The sequence below is a fragment of the Ixodes scapularis genome, unplaced genomic scaffold (assembly GCF_016920785.2).
Source record: "Ixodes scapularis isolate PalLabHiFi unplaced genomic scaffold, ASM1692078v2 PGA_scaffold3__209_contigs__length_174095766, whole genome shotgun sequence".
Lineage (NCBI taxonomy): Eukaryota > Metazoa > Arthropoda > Arachnida > Ixodida > Ixodidae > Ixodes > Ixodes scapularis.
This window is the reverse complement of record NW_024609868.1, coordinates 142,205,694-142,225,278: the sequence shown is the minus strand read 5'-3', so window position 1 is coordinate 142,225,278 and position 19,585 is coordinate 142,205,694.

Sequence of the window (19,585 nt, the reverse complement as noted above, 5' to 3'; positions counted from 1 at the left end):
GCTACAGAGACAGTGTCTTCTGTAGCGGTTATCTTCCCTTGTCCCACTATTTCTTTAACTAGCGTATTCCGTGCTGAAGGACATCATTCCGAAACAGATATTTACCTTTTTTTTTAGAGTACCGCGGGATGCTTTACCCACACAGACGCGGTTCGCGAAGGGGTCTGTCGACCGTGACACAGCTTGCAGAGACGTTTCACGATTTTTCCTTCGCCGTAAACAGCAAGCAACAGATCGCTGTTATCTACATTGATTACTCCAAGACATTTAACCATACACCCTTCAAGAAATTAATGGAGACTCACAAAATTAAACTTGTGCTCTGACATTGTGAAGTGGATCGAGGCTTGTATATCAAATCAAAGTAAAAGAGTTGAATTCAATGGAAGCATATCTGCACCTTTAGCCGTATCATCAGGAGCCTCTGAGGGCTGGGTCTTGGGGCCACTGCTTTTTTTTTAATATGCATCAATGACATCGCTTCAAATGTAAAAAAAAAATCTATTTGCAGATGACAGTCTTTTTTACTCTCCGTTGACAACAGAAATGATGAATCAAACATCCTGAGGAATTTGGAAATTTTAAGGCAATGGAGTGAGGAGTGGCAAATGCAGATAAATGATCGTAAGTCAGTATACATTGATATAACAACAAAAAAAATGTCTTGCCCTTTTTCTATAATATGGGGAATTTTAACTTAATTAATGTAAACAGTTTCTGATATCACCATGTAAAGTTGTACCAGAATGTAAGGCGGCGGACCCACATTGATAACGCTTGCACCTGTGCTTATCGGAGCCTGTGCTTGATGGGACGGAAGTTAAAAAAATGCGAGTAGTGGGGGGGGGGGGGGGGGGGGAAACCAAGCTGACAGCTTATGAAAGAATTATTCGCCGTATTTTGGAGTACGCGACTGTGGTATGGAGTCCAAACAACAATATTGACAAAGAAAAGTTAGAAAATAGTTGAAGGTGGGCTGCACGTTTTATACTCACCAAGTAAAACCGAACAGAGCGAAACAAAACGAAAATGTTTAATCAGCGTGGTCTTCTGTTATCAGAGGCTAGAAGGAAAGTTGCTCGATTAAAACTGTTGTATTCAATATATAATACACAATCAAAAGTGAACCTTGAACTATATCCAAAAAAGTGTATAAGCGATCACGTAGACTAAATCATGTCAAAATAATTCAACCATACAACAGTGGGATAGATATTTTCAAACATTCATCCTTTGTTGAAGCGATCGAAGAGTGGAACATGCTTCCAGAGTGTGTTGTTAACTCTTCTAACGTGCGTCAATTTGAATCTTCATTAACCCATCTGTATTCACAAGAACAAAATGCATGTCACTAAAGATTAACCGTAGACTATCAGTGCTATTTTCAACTGTTGTGTTCTCATATGTATAAATTTTATCTGAAATCGTAATATGCTTTCATTTTACTATGCTATCGTGTTTTTTGAAAGCGATAACTTTGTGCAATTTTCTAAGTATATTTTGTACGTTTGAAGTTTGGGGAATTCGTCACTGGTTTCTTTCAACCTCTGCTGTAATGAACTACAAGAGAAAGCCGACAGTATCGTTAAAAAAATGTCCCTCAAGTTCAAAAACTTTTAACTTGGATTATGGCCGACCTTATACACATACACTCAGGTGCAGTGCTCGTCCACATCACAACCGACAGCAGATTGAATTGGTGCAGGTCTTATATTTCTGTACGGACCGTGAGCTTTCGTTCCACACCCAACCTGCAAATTCCTTCCGTGTCCGATCTCTGCGGATGCAGCAAATGGTCACTTTCCGAGGCTTTGCAATGACCTCTAGCCTCTAGACCGTAGTGGCGTTTTTCATCGAATACAACGGCCCGGGCCAAACAGACTGCGCGCTCACAACTTCAAATCCAAGAAAGTCTGGAATAGATGTCACGGCTCAGCCTCGCGCACGAACGCGCTGCAGGACGTCTCGGCAAGCCCACTGGCATTGCAACCCCTAAATGCAAACGCGAAGATAAAAAGAAAAAAGTAAAGAAAAGAAAAGAGGCCATTCGTACCCGTACCCGGGAAGAAGCGACATGCTTGGATGGGTCGTCGTTCGACGCTTCACTGGAGTCCGTGCGCTTGGCTTGCCGGAAACTATCTTCTGCCGAGGCCCGCGTGCGTGTGCGCGGCACATGAGGATCCCCCGGTTCGTCGGCAATCCTCGACGCATTCGGGAGTGCGTCCCGCGCGGATAATCTTTTTGCTGCAGAACTCTTCGTTTCTGAGAACAGTCGTTCCGGGAGTCCTGCATTACGCGGCCGACGCGGGAACTCTCGCGGTGACTACGCTGGAGCTCACGTTCGCGTTACAGATTTCCTACGTGTGTGTGGTCTCGATATTTTCTTTTATATATTGGAATCGAACTCACAAGGTGTCTTTATTGTCTCGGTGCAGCTTCGCTGGCTACGAATAATAACAGAAAAAAAGTTGCAACTATTCATATATATTCGTAGACGTAAGCTATGTTGAACGGGTTTCGCGATTAGGTTATAAAATTGGGCGAGTTGGTTCGCGCCGTTTAACAAAAACTAAAATTTCACTATAGAGACAAAAAAAATTCCATTTATTTTGATAATTTACGCAGATAATTCAGGAACTTTTTTTCTTTTCTGTACTGCTTCTACTTCGGACTCGTCCGCCTATAACCGGCCTTCGCCACTTAACAAGTTTATTATGGACTCCATTCGTATTCATTTTTAAAAAAGAGACACTCTGCGCTCATTTTAAGGCTTATATTGTTTAAGCTCTACTTTAAAAATGCCATGAAGGTAAAAGGCCAGTAAACCCGTTCCGAGTATTTCATTCGGAACTTTTTTGTTTAGTGTCCTCAGCAGAAATGTTGCTGACGTAAACCAGTGCTATGTGTCAATAGACGTTGGTATATGCTGAACTCCCAAATTTTTTATCCGTGGGTTTGACAAAATCTGTTTCAGCGGCTCGGACTTCATATGGTACGAGCAGAATTCTATGACGGCGAGTTTAATTTGGAATGCTCTTTATTTTTCTCTTATTTGTAGTCCAAACACACAAAGAAAGAAACGTAGTAATCTTGATTGCATATGGTTCTCGCTTTTTCTTGAGCAAGAAAAAGAAATCCGAGGCAAATGTGTATGCAGGTGACGTATGCAGGTGATTTCGAACGTCGCATTGAATCTGTTCCCGCATACAGCGCCGGTATATATGCTCAGGTGGGATGCTGATTTTGTGCTGATTTTTCGCTCGTAATCTGCAGCTTTTCATGTAGTTTCGAAAATGGCGAAAACATAAAAGAAAAGGTTCAGTCACCAGGAAAGTAAGAACAGTGGGCGGTTAACATCTCCATGTTTTACATCTAAGCTATTGCAAGGAAGTGTCACACTGTCTGCGATACGGGAGACCTATTCGGTGATGTCCAAGAGTCCAAGTACAGTTCTCGTCCCTTGGAGAGTTGACCTTGTTCTCGGTGGGAAGTGACCTCCACTTTCCAATGCAGGCTTTACAACACTGACTACCGCAGGAGTTTGGGTTAGTTAGTATTTCATGATTAAAAACGAAAACAGCGCAAGGACACGGACAAGAACAAGAAGGTAAACGATCAAGGCGCTGAATTACAACTGAAGTTTATTCGTGCTAATATCGAGTATAAATACTGTAACTTCATAACAAACAAAGAGAAAATAAATTGCATGGACGCCACGTGCTCTATTGCCACCGTCATGCGCTGTCACTCTGTGTGTAAAAAAAAATAAACATTCCTTATGGTATAAAGATAGTGAAGCTCTCAAGTCGACGTTCGTGACCTGGAATGACGGTGTTTTCAGAGAAATGGCGTTTGCATAGGGTCATGCATATCCCCAGTACTTAGCGATATATTTCTCCCGTTCCACAATAGTCCTCTTAGGCAAGCTGGAAAGAACTAGGGCGAAAGTTTTAGATTCGTAGGTTACTATTTGGTGCTCCTAGATTATGACAAGGAAGATATGAATTCTGCTGTGTCGTTCGTCCTGTCAGCGTTTAAAGAGTGTCTGAAACCGCTGGTGCTGACGCATAAAGTAACTATAAATGGAACTATTAGGTTTGTAGATCTGAGCCTTCAACTGGCTTGTGGCCATGTGTACGGGACATATGAGCCGAGGGCTTAGAAACCAATCTTGCTTTTTCCTCTGCACATTCCCAACTTGTGAAAAGGGGAATCGTTAACCTCTGTTTTAGAAATGCCCTGTTCAAGTCCTGCCCCCACAGGGTGAAAGATAGCTTCGACACACAAGCATTCTGGGCTCAGATATGCGGGATATCCGTCTTACCAGTTGAGGACAGTTGCTGAGAGCCTACTTAAGAAAGGGCGTGAGGAAACGACCCTGCAGGCTCATAGGGTTAACAAAAAAGTAACCGTTTTACCTTGCGTGCGTAACATCTCTCACAAACTATAAACCGAGTTGGCCGAAGGGTTGGTGTTGATGCACTTTGTAAGCTCCAGAAAAGCCATCTGGGCTGTGCAGAAATGCGAAATCTTATTCTCAAGAGAAGCAGGGTTGCACCAAAAAACCCCATGACCGATTCGTGAACTGTGTGGAGGGAGTAGTGCACTCTATTTCGCTCCGGTGCGGCAGGAGAGACGTCGGGCAAACGGGGCGCTGCCTCAATGATTGCTTGCGAGAGCATAAGTATAACGTTCATAAGGTTGCAGGTTGCGTCAGGTCATCTTGGCCTGCATTGCCAAGACTGTTATTGTACTTCCGTCTGCGACAAGTGTCAGGTGATTAGAAATAATAAAGCTAAACTCACTCGAGAAATCACTGAAGCGCGGGAAATTGGAAGATTGGGGGAAAACTGTGGTCAGCACTCCTTCACTATCTTTATCCGATAAGGAACGTTGCTTTTTAGACACACAGTGACAGCGCATGACGGTGGCTAGGGAGCAAGTGTCGTCCATGTCATGTATTTTCTTTTTGTTTGTTTATTATGACGTTACAGTATTTTTACTCGATGTTAGCGCGAATAAACTTTAGTTAAGTCAGCGCCTTGTTCGTCTACCTTCTTGTTCTTGCCAGTCTCCTTACGATGTTTTAATTTTAATCAATAACACTGAGGTTGTTACAACTGATAACAAGCGTAAAGCAGGCATGTCGCCAAAAGCGCTTCTGCAGCAGCATTGGGTCTCGTGAAAATCCCCTCGCTGTGAAGATGTTTTTATCATTTGGCAGGGATTGGGAAGGCAAACAGTAGAAAACAGAAGACAGCGGTGAATGACGCGCTAATGCAGCGGTAGGTAAGCTCTAAATCAAAACTATTTTGTGCTCTGTTGATTCCAGGACCGAAATTTTACTTTATAACACAATCTGCAGTTGAATGCAATTCTTTGTCTTGCCTGCAGATTTGCATTATGATAATTTAAACGCGTTATTAAGTTTTGGATACCAGAAACTTACAATTTACATTCTTGGTTCATTGTTACTGCCAAAATTATCTGAACCAATTTCACGAAACATTTCCTTTGTGTATATCTGTGTTCTAAAAGTGGTATTTATAGTGTTCGGGTGAATGTAAACAATGAGATTTTTGACGTTTAGTTATCGAAAAAGGCGTCAGCTTTCAACATAGGTACTCTTAACTGCTGCCCGGGCGACCTTTGAGGCTCGTTCACGCTCCCATTATAAACTTGTGCAGCAAAAACGAAAAGAAGCAGGCTACATTGAGCAGTCAACACTCAGGCGAATCATGCAGCCCCGAATCAAATAATAGATTGATTTTCTCATCATCTGCTGGACTTTCAGATTTAGTGAACAAAACTCTAGAGCAAGTAAGCCTATGATTATACTGAATTCACTCTTAATACCACAGCCAATATTGCGAGCGCTGGTGACGTTACCTGCTTGTTGTGCCACCTGTAACCGGTGTGCAGTGGCGTAGCAAGAAATGTTTTTCGGGGAGGGGGGGTAGGGTGGGCGGGGGGGGGGGGGGGCTGCGATGGCTGGGATTTGGGATGTTTATGACTTGGGGTCCAGAGAGGGGTAGGCAGGGTCAAAATGCATGTGTATATTATAGGGTCGGCTGGATTTCGGGGGGTAGGGGGGCCGTTGAAGCCCCGCAACCCCCCCCCCCCCCCCCCCCCCCCCTGGCTATCTGCCAGACTGCAAACCTTGCTCTCCCGTATGGGGCGAATGAGTTTAGCCAGTTTAGCTGTGTCTTACTCGCTGCAGCCATGCCAGTTTAATATTCTCGTAACTTTTCTCCGCCTTCTTCAAATCGAGGGAAACCTATGATCTTTGATCGTAACCAACCTACTTGTTCGCTTGTTTACTTTAAAGGTGTACGGAAACGGAAATTGAAATATTCAAATTTCGTTCGGAAATAAATCAAGCATGACGGATAATAAGCGTAAATGATAATCGAACGTTTGTATTTTGAACGACTGGCTATATTTTTCGTTCCAAACGGTGCACTCGAGCAAGCGCTCGAACAGAAGCGAACGGAGAGCGCAATACGTCATGGGATATCTTGCGTAAACAAAAACAGAAATCAAAGATTCCCTGCATTCGTGGCGTAGCAAGGCTGGCGTGGTTATGAGCTTTGCTGTTGGTGGCGTTGTCAGCGTTGTGGTGGTGTCAATAGCGTCAACGTGTTACAACCGAGCCGTTCGAAGTACCCGCGGGATGTAGAGCGTGCGGCAGGCCCAATGACCACGTAGCTTCCACAGCACTGACAGCCTAGGGAAGAACGGGGTGGGCAAAGCAACTATTGTCCGAGTTTTGAACGGTGGGCTAATCTTCTAGGGGGAGAATGGCTTTGTGCGGGTACACAAATGAGGGTCCGTCTTCTTGAACTGTTTGGTACAATGCGCGATTTGTGAGTTGAGAAAAAAGTTATGAAGGAAAATGTAGAATGCCAAAGAGCGGCGCTGCTCCGATGGAACTTGCTACGTCATAACTACGTAGGAAGTTCCCCAACGCTGCCAGATTACCTCCAAAATAGGCTTCACATGAATCCACCAGGTGCACATTGAAAGATCGTCTAATTAGCTTTAAAATTAGTTTTTTTTTTGTGTCTTTCAACGAAAGATTGGTATTTTTGAGGTTATGGTGCAACATGCAACGCATTGAAGCTAAAAAATGAGCGCTGGAATTTCGTTTCCTCGCCCCTTTAAAACAATGTTTGACTGATGGGGCGAAATACAACATCTGAAGATGTCATGTAGTCTTCAATCGGCGGGAAAATTTTAAAACGCTTTAAGCCTGTTTCACATGCAGCGAGTGTTGCGAAAAAAATCGGTGTGACAGCCGACGCAGCGAGTGCGATAACAATGTTTGGTTTCACACGCTCCAACAACCGCGTGATTTCTGTTAGCGCGGCCGGCTGTTCGGACACGGACGCGACGCGTTTGACTTTGCCTAAAATACAACAAAAACGTCTTAATAATCACAAATGTTTTAAGAATACAATATGTAACTAGAAATTTTAAATAATTAAGCGTTAAACCAGAAGTTTTAAGGTGTCTCAGTTTATTTTCGAATACGCAACTATCGCGAATGAAAGCTGGCTAATGAATGGCTCGTTGACGATGAAGTGATTGAACCGACTCTGCGACAAAATACCAACTTGGTAGAAACCAGTTGCAGAGCCGCTGCGACAGTGCGACTTCGATTTGAATCGCACATTTACTGGAAATCGCACCGATTTCGTACGAGAATCGTGGCATGTGAAGCAGCCTTTAGCGAAATAATAAAACTAAAGAGCATAAGTTGATATCATTTTTTTTGGCAAGCTGCATAAGTCTGAAATTTAGCTTTTTTTGCCGCAGTATAGGCAGTAAAGAAAGAAAGTCCGAGGACACATAAGCACTTCTTATGAGTTGTGAATGCGAAAGCACGAATGTCGTACTTCCGCTCCCTTAGTTCGTCTGCAACTAGTGGCGTGGACTGCCACGTTTCCCCGGTCGGCGGTTGAGCGCGCGCTCTCGTTAAGTGGCCGCGCTACGTTGAGCTCGGCCGTGCACCCTCCCCGGAGCTTGCCTGAGCGGGCTCTTCCGCCAGGCGCGCACCGCCGCACTGCTCTTGCCGGCGGCCGGGCCGCTGCGTGCGCTGCGCCGCCATGAAGAGGGCTTCTCTGATGGCTTTTTTTGGAACTACGCCGCAGGAGAGACAATAGGAGCCTCGTTCCTTGATGACTCGCGCCAGCCAATGGGAGCATAATCTACCAAAAATCGGCTTCACTTCACTCCATTGGGAAAGGGGATTTTTGCATGCCGTTTGGCCAACGCTTGACGTAATTTCAAAGATGATGACGTCGGTTCGCTCCATGGGACAGTTAATGCTTTCGCATTAAAATAGCCCTTTCGGCCACCGTAGGGCGATATCGTTAATAGGGACTTCGCCGTAGAAGCTTCGCTTTGCTAGCGGGACGATCGTGCCGTCACTTCAAAGCATGGATTGAACACACGCCCGCTGGGCCCGCTTTACATAACGTACGATGTACTAAAACTCTGTGATGTACGCGACACACGGAGATTGTAAGTTTAATTCTCACAGGGGCAGACACTCTTTTCAACTAGTTTTTGTTCCGTGATGCGCTGCTTGGTGAGTTTCGAAGCCGCCAGCTTCGTTAGGACAGTAGGCTTAAAGCTTGCATGTATTATTCAGCCTAGAACATGCCATTGCTATGTTTAAGACTTCCAAGCACCAAAACATAACAATAAAAAGACTATATAAGAAAAAAGTTTACGATTTTTGTGTTTTGTCTTTTTTCGCGAAAGAACAATATCATTTTTATTTATCACAGTGCTTGGAGCTACCATGGGAATGAGCTGCTCGCTTTTTAAGGGCTGTGGTACAAGTGAAGTAATTTCTATAGGAAAGTTTCGACCCTAAAGAAATTCAAAAAAAAAAACAACAACAAAAAGACCAAGGACGAAAAGAATTCGTTAAGGAACACTGAAATTAATAATTTATTGAAGTATTTCAATAAAACGTATTTCATAAAAAAATCTTTCAGCCTTTCCACTCTGGTGAAGAAGGAAGTCCAGTGAAGCTGTACTATGGTGGGAATGAAGTAACCGCCGGTTGCAAGTCGTCAAGCCAGAGTGGAAAGGCTCGAAAGACTGCCGCCATCTATGAGCGATGGCGGCAACCATACAAACGGCAAGCCAGTTGTTTTGTTGCCGCCGTCGCGCATGGATGACAGTAGCTGTCCAGAGTTTGGTTTCATCATTTTTTTGCTGACGGACACGACACTGGGGAAACTAGCCCTGAGCAGCTCCGCTGTAAAACTTTTCCACAAAAGATAAAATCAATTTGCGCAATATTTACGTCGCCATACGCAATATAAATGGAGGTCTATATGGGCGGGGTCACCACAGAACGGTGTCCCCGTCCATTACTACTGGATTGCCTTGGCTGCATGGTCGAACACGTTGGCCAGCTTAATGTCTCTCTGTCGCGATGTCCGGGGCGTCTAGTTTGCCGTCTAAGGCCTGTCCAAACAGGACACTTCAGAAATCGTGAGGCGACACGACTCCGTCCAAAAGCTCAGAAGTTGAAACGTCCACCAGTGCGGTAGTCCGATGTTTGTTTGAACACCACCGAGCAAACATCACAACTTTCCTCCTCGCTTCTTCCGCTTTTCAGTGACCTCGATCCTCGTCACTCTTGAGGTCACACGCCACCTGCCAATGCTGTCCATCTGTTCTGCACGAACGTCGTAACCTTGGAGGTGTTCCCAAATGTACTCGACCTTACTTCAGGGTAAGGATTTTGTACCTTTGCGTTCTAGAAAACCTACCCGCGTTCAGCGTCGCTCTATCTGTGTTATCACGTGACACGACCTACTGGAGTAGCTCGGATCTATTTGGGTAAGATTTCGAACACAGCCCTTTCCTTTCCCATTTTTCGGGGCCTGAAGAGCAGCGGAGGCCTTGAGCAATTGACCGACAGGCAAGAGAGCCTGTGAGTGGCTTTCCGGAACCACGTGATGAGCATGCCCAAGGACCTCGTGGAGAACATGGGTTAAATTTGGCAAAGAGAACTTTCCCCCGGCAAAGAAAACGGACGGAAGCGGACCGCCGCACGACTTATGTCGGAGTCTCGTTGTCTCACGAGCTCTGAAATATCCAATTTGGACGGGCCTTAAGGGGGCCCTGCAATCGTATTTAAGCGTCTACCTTTTTTTTTTGCGGTTTCCACGTATCTTGGGGTTCGGGCAAGCCAGTAGGCACGGAGATAGTAACTAAATATCAGTGAGTCATATTTTAACCCGACGACGCGGAATCCTGCTCCACCTACGAGGGCGACCCGCGTTGCCGAAAGCGCGCAATATGTGACGTCTTTGGTCCTGGGCTTACCACTGGTCAGAGCCGCTAAAAGTTTTTTTTTTTTTAGTCGAGATATAAAATATAAGTGTCGCGAACCGTTTCAATTATGTATGAAAGTAGTTTTTGTTCAGTATTTTAGATCAGAAAAGAAACAAATGCAGTTTATAAAGTACGGAAACAAGAAAAGACCCGTCGGCAAACTCGCCACCAAGCGGCGGAAAAAATGGCGCATACTAGAAAGGGCTAGTGGGATGAGGCTCCGACGAACGGCAAGCGTAGAAAGGTCTCGGATGTACGCGGCGGCGCTGCGGTCATATGCCGGCTCGAGGATCCGACCGGTTCCGAGCGTTCTGAATGGTTCCGAAGGTTTTCGGCGCGCTTGGCTGGCGATTTGGCCATTTGGCGGTATGGTAGCGCGAACTGGCTCCCGTCCCGAACTGATCTTTACCCCGTGTTTGCTGTCGTTTGTAGCCAATGAAGTGTTATGCCAAATTAGTCTTTAATCGCACAGCAAATTCAATGCGAGCCGCCCTGGCCGCCCGCTTCATACAGCCTATCCAACATGTGCTTTAGTGGCGCCCTCTCGAGCCGTCGACATGGAGTGCTGCAGCTGTGAGCGCTCGATGAGCTCACTACTCCTCCTCTAGTTCACGGCCACTCAAGCCTGGACCTACGACGTCATGAAGGAGGTTATTGTTTGCTTGTTATTGTAATTCTAATTTGCCTATAACTTTTAAAATAAAGCGAAATTTGAGAAAAGAAAAGTTTCTTTAAGTTACTACGTTCAGTGCGCTCAGGGTCGATGCAAATTAAAAACCAGTCAAAAAGTTGTTGCAGGGCCCCTTTAACACCGCCTGCTACTCGTGTGGGAAGACCCGTGGCAGCGTATTACATCGTCGAATATTAGAACACACTCTACTACCACTTGCAACGCCCATGAGACGCGGCAGGAAAAGCGGCGCGCCAGCGTGAGCCACCGCTGGCGTCCGTCTGCTCTTTCACCACTGTCTCCATCACCTGTGAGACGCGACCATGATAGAGGCGCGCCAGCGTCCGCCACCACCTGCGTCCGTCTGTTATTTTGCCACCATCTACAATCACCTGCAGCGCCCGCGAAACACGTCCGCGAAAGCGGTACTCTATGCGGAAAGCAAGTCGTCTGCTTTTTGTGCAAGTGTTGCGGTGACGTCAGTACGACGCCCAGTTTTGATTGGCCTTGATTGAAAGGATAGTGGGTAGACTTCGATGCTAGACGCCTCGAGGTCTATGCACTATTTTTTTTTCAGTCAGCCAATCAGAGCTCGGCCTTCTGACATCATCGCAACCCCTGCAAAGGAGACAAACTTGCGTTCCGCATAGCGTTCCATCACGCACAAGCCACGGCGCAATACAAGCGTGTGTCAGCGTCTGTAGATGTACGCTGAAAAGTGACCAAATGGACCACGAGTGATCAGCAAAGTAAGTGTGCTGTAATTTCAGCTTTTTATTTTTTGTCCATGGGTCCGCGAGCAAGGAGGGTGGGCGTTATGACGCACATTCAAGATGCGACTTAAAAGTACTCGTTTTGGAAGGTCACTGTACAACCTGAGAGCTACAGTCCCTTTGAAGCTACATGATAAGAACATACCTAGACAAACTCGGTGCGAGGAAAACGCCCGATTGCCTCCAGCCAAATTTCTTGCAACTTATTATCTGTGTAGCCATCCTCTCAGTACTGAAATCATGTTCACTGTAATGACGGTTGCGCGACTCACAGATCAGCGGGGCCGCTTTTACGGTAACCGATATCAACACTCACAAACGAACAAATCAAGCCAGATTGAGCAAACAATAGGGTGTCCCAAGTCACCAGGCTTGATCTAAAATAAACCGTAAAAATGAACGTCTGCACGTAGCAATCTAAAATTTTCGTCAAAGGTCTATTTCACAGGTCGCCTTTTTTTTGTCAAACTAAAAATCGTAGCTCCATTTCTGCTAAAAAAAATTAGAAAAAGGCCAAGAAACTTGGCAGGGTGAAGGGCTGGCTGCGACGCAGACGTGCAAGTCGACTGGCGGGGTGCGTTTGGCGCTCGTATTGATAGATGGCGCTATCTCTTTATCGAGACATGCTCACAACCACCGGGGTTTATTAAAATGAACATAATCTTTTTGTAAAGTACCTTTGGTTTAAAAATTAATGTGGAGAACAAAAACAAAACTTAAAGTAAAAAAAAAAAACGCGTTTGCATAACGACGGCGCTTTTGCTGTCAACGAATTTCGTCTGCGTGTCGTCTGCTTTCTTTCGCTGGTCGGCTACACCTTCGCACGCTGATCCCGACGCGATCTATCAATACGCGCGCCAAACACCCCGCAACTTTACTTGGTCGTCTGCGTCACCGTCCTCCGATAACCAGGGCTAGTTTCTTGGCCCTATTGTTTACGCTTTCTATTTTTACAAAAAAAAAACAAAAAAAAACAACCGACCTGCAGAAATACATCTTTGAAGAAAAGTTTAGATTGCTTCGTGCAGGCGCCGATTTTTACGGTCCACTTTAGATCGAGCCTGGTAACTGGACACCCTATGGTTGACGGAGGACTCTATGCTTACTCCAGTCCTGCTACGAAAATAAGCGCCCGCACAGCGTTTACGAAAACATGTACTTTTGACAGTTGTTTTGCTGCAAACTACATCGGTTCGGAAGATCTTCCTCTAAACATCTCGGAAAACGTGAAACGACTCGCACTCATAAAATAGGCGAGGTCAACAAGCTACGCGGTGTATAGAACTGTTCGCCGCAAACCCCGGCCACCATGTTTTGTTATCGTTTGAAAGCAAAGCGGAAAAGGCAATCTCGGGAGATTTTTTAAAACAATAATAACTCAATTTCGATAATTTGTTTCTGAAACCTAAATATATGTAGAACAAAAGAGACTCTCACGGGACGGAGAAGCAATTTTACAAGCAGCTAATGGAATGTGTAAGCCGTCACCTCCACATTCTCCACTAAATTGCGTGCGGCGGCAAACATATTTCGGCAAAAATAATATTTTTCTGGAAGAATATTTGTGCAATATGGCGTGACCTATTTAGACCTGTTAAGATATAATTTTTCAGCGTCCATTTAAGCCGAAATCGTTCGCTTCGGGTATAAAAGTAAAATCGTGTAATGACTCTACTTTTTTTCGAGCGTTGAATTTGAGTGTTTCTTCTATATTTAATTTCCCGGACGGGGCAACTAACGTCCGCGGGAATCGGGATCACATATAAAGTGGGACTGTCAGCCTCAACTTAAAAAGCAACATAAACGTCGGTCGTCGCCACTGACTCTCAGAGACTGAATTTCGGGTAACCTTCCTAAAACCTCCGAAAAAAGTTCCGAGAACGCTAAACACAACGCCTAGAACGTTCCCCACTTCTAACTGGGTGGCTGGCTAGCAGACGCTCACGCGTACGCCCTCCCGCCTATCTGCCTAGTCTTGTGAGCCACCCAGAGTATCTCGATTCTTGCTAATAATGCATATTATTATTATTATTATTATTATTATTATTATTATTATTATTATTATTAAACGTATTGATGTTGTTTTCATCAGGTAACGAATTTAGTTGTTTTTTGTAATGAAGTGCTATTACAGTTAAATTATCTTTCTTGTTGTAGAATATTGCACTCAAATTAGTCGCGTTTTTAATGTACATGAACTTGTATGTAAATTAACTACTTTTTGAAGTTTAACTTCAGTTGCCTTTAGATCTCTACCAGTTACAAGTTAATTAATGGACATTATAGGGTAGACTAGTTTTAATTAATTACTTCATCATCAGAATATGCTACTCGACAAAAGCGTGCTATAATAATACCTCATTTTCAATCGCGTAATAATTGCGTTATGTATTATTTTTTAACACGAACAATAACTGAGTAAAATGAGCTCGCTGAGAGTGTTGCTATGCAGCCATTGTTGTCGTTATTTGCATCCGATTTCAATTAGCTCAATTTTGTACCGCATTTGTTCATGTGTACTACGACTTGTTTCCATTCTTGCTCTTTTTGCCAGTTTGTAATATTTTCTTCACCACTGTACCCACCTGCGAAAATCCCATCAAGAGATTGCAGTATTAATACATAAATAAATAAACAAAAATGAACCTCTTCCCAACGCTGCTAACAATCACTTCTAGAAATATTCACACCTACAAATCTACGAGGGAACATCCCCACCCGGCAACACTGATGTTATCGACAGAACTCCACGAAAACCTGGCGAGGGTACCGATGCTCCCTTCAGTATACAGCGAGACATAAACCCCTTCCACACCTTGAGTGGATTCACTATGCTTTTCTAGGTCAGCACACCGCCATCTTCTCGAGTTCGCCATAACTCCAAGACATAATGGGCTGGATGCCTTAAGTAGATATGTTGGCAACGCGGCTCGTCAAATGCTGCGGACGTTTTTTCCCCGTGGACTTGCGTCGGCGACGCGCTGCTCGCAGCGGGTGCACCGGCGCTGGTCGTTTCCTCGTCCAGGGCGACGGCGTTCGCTTCCTCCTCCGCATCAGCGAGGGGCGGCGCGCACCAGGACGGGACGGATGGAGAACGCAGCACGAGCGGGCTTGGATATCCGCCTACCCCCCGCCGCTGGGCCAGCCGCGCGGCCGACGCAGTTCCCGGAGTCCTTCGCAACCTTCCATCACGTGCGAGCGAGCAACAAGGGCCTCCCATGGCGCCTCTCCTGACTTTCAGGACCACCCGGAGTTAAATTCCTAAACTGTCGTGGCGGTAAAACTCTCCGAGTCCTCTTCATGCCGGACACTGCCGGAAAGGCATGATAAGGCATTGTTGTACTTGTTTTGGGGAAAGCGGATTATTTCTCAGGCTTTTTCGTACAACTTAACGGGCTCCAGAGGGCTACAGCCGTCACGCTTATAAAAACCTGATTAAAATGCAATACAACAAAGAAGAAATAGAAATCAACACATACAAACCATTTTGGTCTCTTTATCTTTTTATGTACGATTCAGACGTCACATAATGGAACGGGTTCTGTTCTGCACATGCATCGTGTCTCTAAGAGGCATGCCACAGTTCACTTCAAAGCTTACTTACTCGTTATTTAGCAATGATTAATAGAAGATAGAGTGATAAACATTGTTAAAAAACCGGAGACGACGGAAGAAAAGGGGGACAACACATAAGACGTCTCTTAATAGAAGATGGCAATTAAAACTTAGCTGGTTTTTGCGTGGTTGAGGTTGTACGCATCGCAAGTTTACTAAGTATCATAACTTGACTAGATCAAGGAAGAACGTCGTTCGATTTGCCCTTTCATTTCATCACGAATAAAAATTTCAGTCGAATATAAAACTGAGAATAAACCGTCAATAAATGAACTTGTCCCTGACAGTGCGACATTAGCGTTTCTTTGGTCAGACGAAACTAAATGCGCTTCGGGCACTCCGCTATGTGCAACTTTCAATGCATAGCATTGCAGTGCGCGAGAGAGAAAAAGGTAGCATTCACCCCTCCCTCTCATCGCCGCTCTTCAAATAGGGAGTAGTGTCAATGGTCTTCAGCTTGAGGCCAATGAGCAGCTCTACCGGAATACACAATGTTTTTTCGGGGAAGAGGCGTGGGAGGTTGTCCTATAGTTCAACAATGGCCTGCTCACAATAGAAGCTTCCTACAGTTGCCTTTTTGAGCGTCAACTGATTGCTTGAGCCGTACGTTTCGCGGCTCCGTTTGTCCTATAGGTGGTAAGGAGATGTCTGAGCTTGTCATTTGCCCAACTGTTGAAGGAAGTTCTTCAATCCGCCGCTTAGAAATGCTGTTTCGTTGTAGGATCGATGAGGTCCGGCAGTGTGCGGTTAGTGAACATCAGCTGCAAGCAAAACCCGTGACTTGTGTTGGCGGCGCGGACACTGGAATACATTTGATTCACTTTAAGTAGGAACCAACCGCAATGAGTAAGTGGCGGCTCCTTACAGTCCAGCAAAGTCGATATATGAAGCCGTGTCTAATGTTTTCCATAAAAAGGACAACTGAAGACATCCGCGTTAGCGAGGCTTGAGCACCCATGCCTCTATGGCAGCTTGTAGCTATATGCCGAAAGCATCAGCACCTCACACAGACAGGTGGAGAACACCTCTTTGGTACCGGTTTGTCCTGATCAACGAGTTCCTGCAAGTGTTTGTGATTTGTAACAGCTTCAAAGTCACATCCCCAGACACGTTTTCAAACTTGGTGACGCCAGAGATTAAGGACATTGCTTCTTTATCGCGCTAACTGTAGTTCTGTTCAGTCAGCAGAAGGGTGCGGACTGAGCGTTATTTTACAGCGATAACTGTGAAAATGACTTGACTGAGATCATACCTCGGCAAACCTCACTCATGAGGGCCCTCACTCACCCTCACTCACCCTCATCTTCACAGGTGAGGTGAGGGTGAGTGAGTTTCTGAACCAGGAAAATTCATGAGTGTGAGGGTGAGTGAGGGCCGTGAGGGCTGTGAGGGCGGTGAGGGCCGTGAGGGCCGTGAGGGCTGTGAGGGCGGTGAGGGCCGTGAGGGCGGTGAGGGCCGTGAGGGCCGTGAGGGCTGTGAGGGCGGTGAGGGTGGTGAGGGCCGTGAGGGCCGTGAGGGCGGTGAGGGCGGTGAGGGCCGTGAGGGCGGTGAGGGCCGTGAGGGCGGTGAGTGCATGAGGTGTGGGAGGGCCGTGAGTGCGTGAGGGCGGTGAGTGCGTGAGGCCCCCTTCAGATCGAGCATCTTTCTCAGCAATTTTGGTGTTAATGGCGGGCTGTTCTCTAGCTTTCCCTAGATCGACACGAATTGCTGAGATCGGGTCCGGCTCGAAATAAGCAAGCAACTCGGAGCAATTCGAATACGTTTGAAGCGGCTGCATCCAATCAGGGACGCAAAATTTTCACGTGATACCTCGTGCCGGTGATGACGACACCGAAAGACTTGGTTCTCGTTTGAAATCGATCGTTTTTTGGAAATAAACTGTTTCAGAAAGGTGCATTAGTATTCTTAACGGGATTTAAATGCATAAAAACACGTTTATAACGCGTAATTGTGTCTAAATAGTGCAAGAGAAATAAAATTTTATGATGACGATGGCAAATTGCAGCAATTGGTTGCTGCGTGTGATCGCGGGCGGCGCGTGTTGCTGGTGTTGCGACGTAAAGTTTCTGGGCGAAATCGCCCCATCTGAAGCTGGCCTGAGTGGCGTGCGTGAGTGGCCTGAGGGCGGTGAGTGGCGTGAGGGCGGTGAGTGGCGTGAGGGCCGTGAGGGCCGTGAGGGCGGTGAGGGCCGTGAGGGCCGTGAGGGCGGTGAGGGCCGTGAGGGCGGTGAGTGGCGTGAGGGCGGTGACTGCGTGAGGGCCATGAGGGCCGTGAGGGCCGTGAGGGCCGTGAGGGCAGTGAGGGCGGTGAGGGCGGTGAGGGCCGTGAGGGCGGTGAGGGCCGTGAGGGCGGTGAGTGGCGTGAGGGCGGTGAGTGGCGTGAGGGCCATGAGTGAGTGAGGGGCGTGAGGGGCGTGAGAGCCGTGAGGGCCGTGAGGGCAGTGAGTGCGTGAGGGCCGTGACGTTCAGTGAGGGTGAGTGAAGGGCTGAAGGTGAGTATGACTGTGAGGGTGAGGGTGAGTGAGGGGCTGAACGTGAGTGTAGCTGTGAGGGTGAGGGTGAGTGAGGGGCTTAGGTGAGTGTGGCTGTGAGGGTGAGGGTGAGTGAGGGCGACCTAAAATGCCGACCTCTGACTGAGATAGCCTCCAACATACTGTTATCCGTAGGTTTTGACGCCTTCAGTGCTATGTTTTATTCGTGTTTAGTTGCAGCCCCGTCGTGGCGACAACATGATGTAAATATTCAACTTGGGAAACAAAATTCGCGCTTGTCCAGCTTCAGTCCAGTTTGCTTCTACTGAACACTCTGTCCAGGTTGTCCATATCGGTTTGGTTGTTCTCGTGAGTGAAGAGATTGTCGTCGAAACGCACTCCAACATGATTAAGTCCTCGCAACGGATTGCCTATTTCACGCTAGAAAAATGTCAGCGCTAATGTACCACCGAAAGGCAGGCAAATGTACAGGACCGAACATCGGGGACAGCTTGTGATCACCACCTTCGAAAATTCTTCAGCGAGCTAAACTTGTAGGTCGCAGTCTTCCATTCCAATTTGTTTGATTTATCGCACCCACCCAGCTTGGAAAATTGGTCCCACTCTCGATCTACAAGGTACTTCTCAGGCAGTCACAGGACTCGCGGTGACCTTGAGGTCTGCTCAGATCTTCCCTTCCTAATCTAAAATGATCTAATGTTTCGAACTCAGCACGTGCACTGTGCTTTGCCAACCCAATCGCGCGAATATGACTAACATGGGCGGCACATTTTTTTCACCATGTCACGTTGCTGTTTGCTCTGGCTCTGGCTGCCACTTGAGGACATGCACGCTTCTAATTTTTCTCTAGTTTATTTTCGACTGCCATTGGGTAGATAAATAAAATAACGTGTGTTTGGAAGCTTATGTATGCCAAAGGTAATTCTAAATGATTGTTCCTGAAAGTACAGAAGTCTTTGCATGGCACCTTTAAAGGCCACATGCAGACGTCGTGAAGGGCTGCGATGACGAGAGTAGTCGCTTCTATTTCGCTTGTTTTCTATCGCAGTTTTGGTTCGGGCGTAGACTTTTTTTTTTGTGGCTTTAAATACGGGCAAGTGTTCTCGGTGGCGGCAACGTCGCTCGGGGGCAAAGTGGGGCCTTCTAACCGAGCCGGCACGTACTGGCGTTTCCCCTCCCGTCTGTTTGCCGTGGGGTAGGCGTCTCTACTCGCGCCGGCAACCGGTACACTTTTACGGCCTTCGCTGCCTGAAATACGAGTCAACTTGATGTCACCGGAACGCGAACGTAGCCAGGTCCCCGCTGCGCTGGGCCGTAACTAACGGCCCTGCATGCACGAGCGCCACCCTTGGGATCAAGGCGCGACGTCTTGCGGCCACGCCCCTTAGGCCTCTTCGGTCTCGAAGGCTTCCCTCTCGACGGCTGGGAGCTCCATTGTTTATGACCGGCGCGTGTAGTTTTTATTGTTATTTAATTTTCGATCGATGCAAAAAAGTAAGCCGGCAATTATTCCTAAAATTGCGTCTTCAATTGGTATCTATAGCATACGTGGGATTCTTGCTTGTAATATTGGTGGAGAATTTATTGACCGAACCCTGCAGTGTGCGCGAAAATCAGGACAAAGAAGCACAAAGTCCTATAAATCCTGAAACCAATCTTTAAGTACCAAAAAAA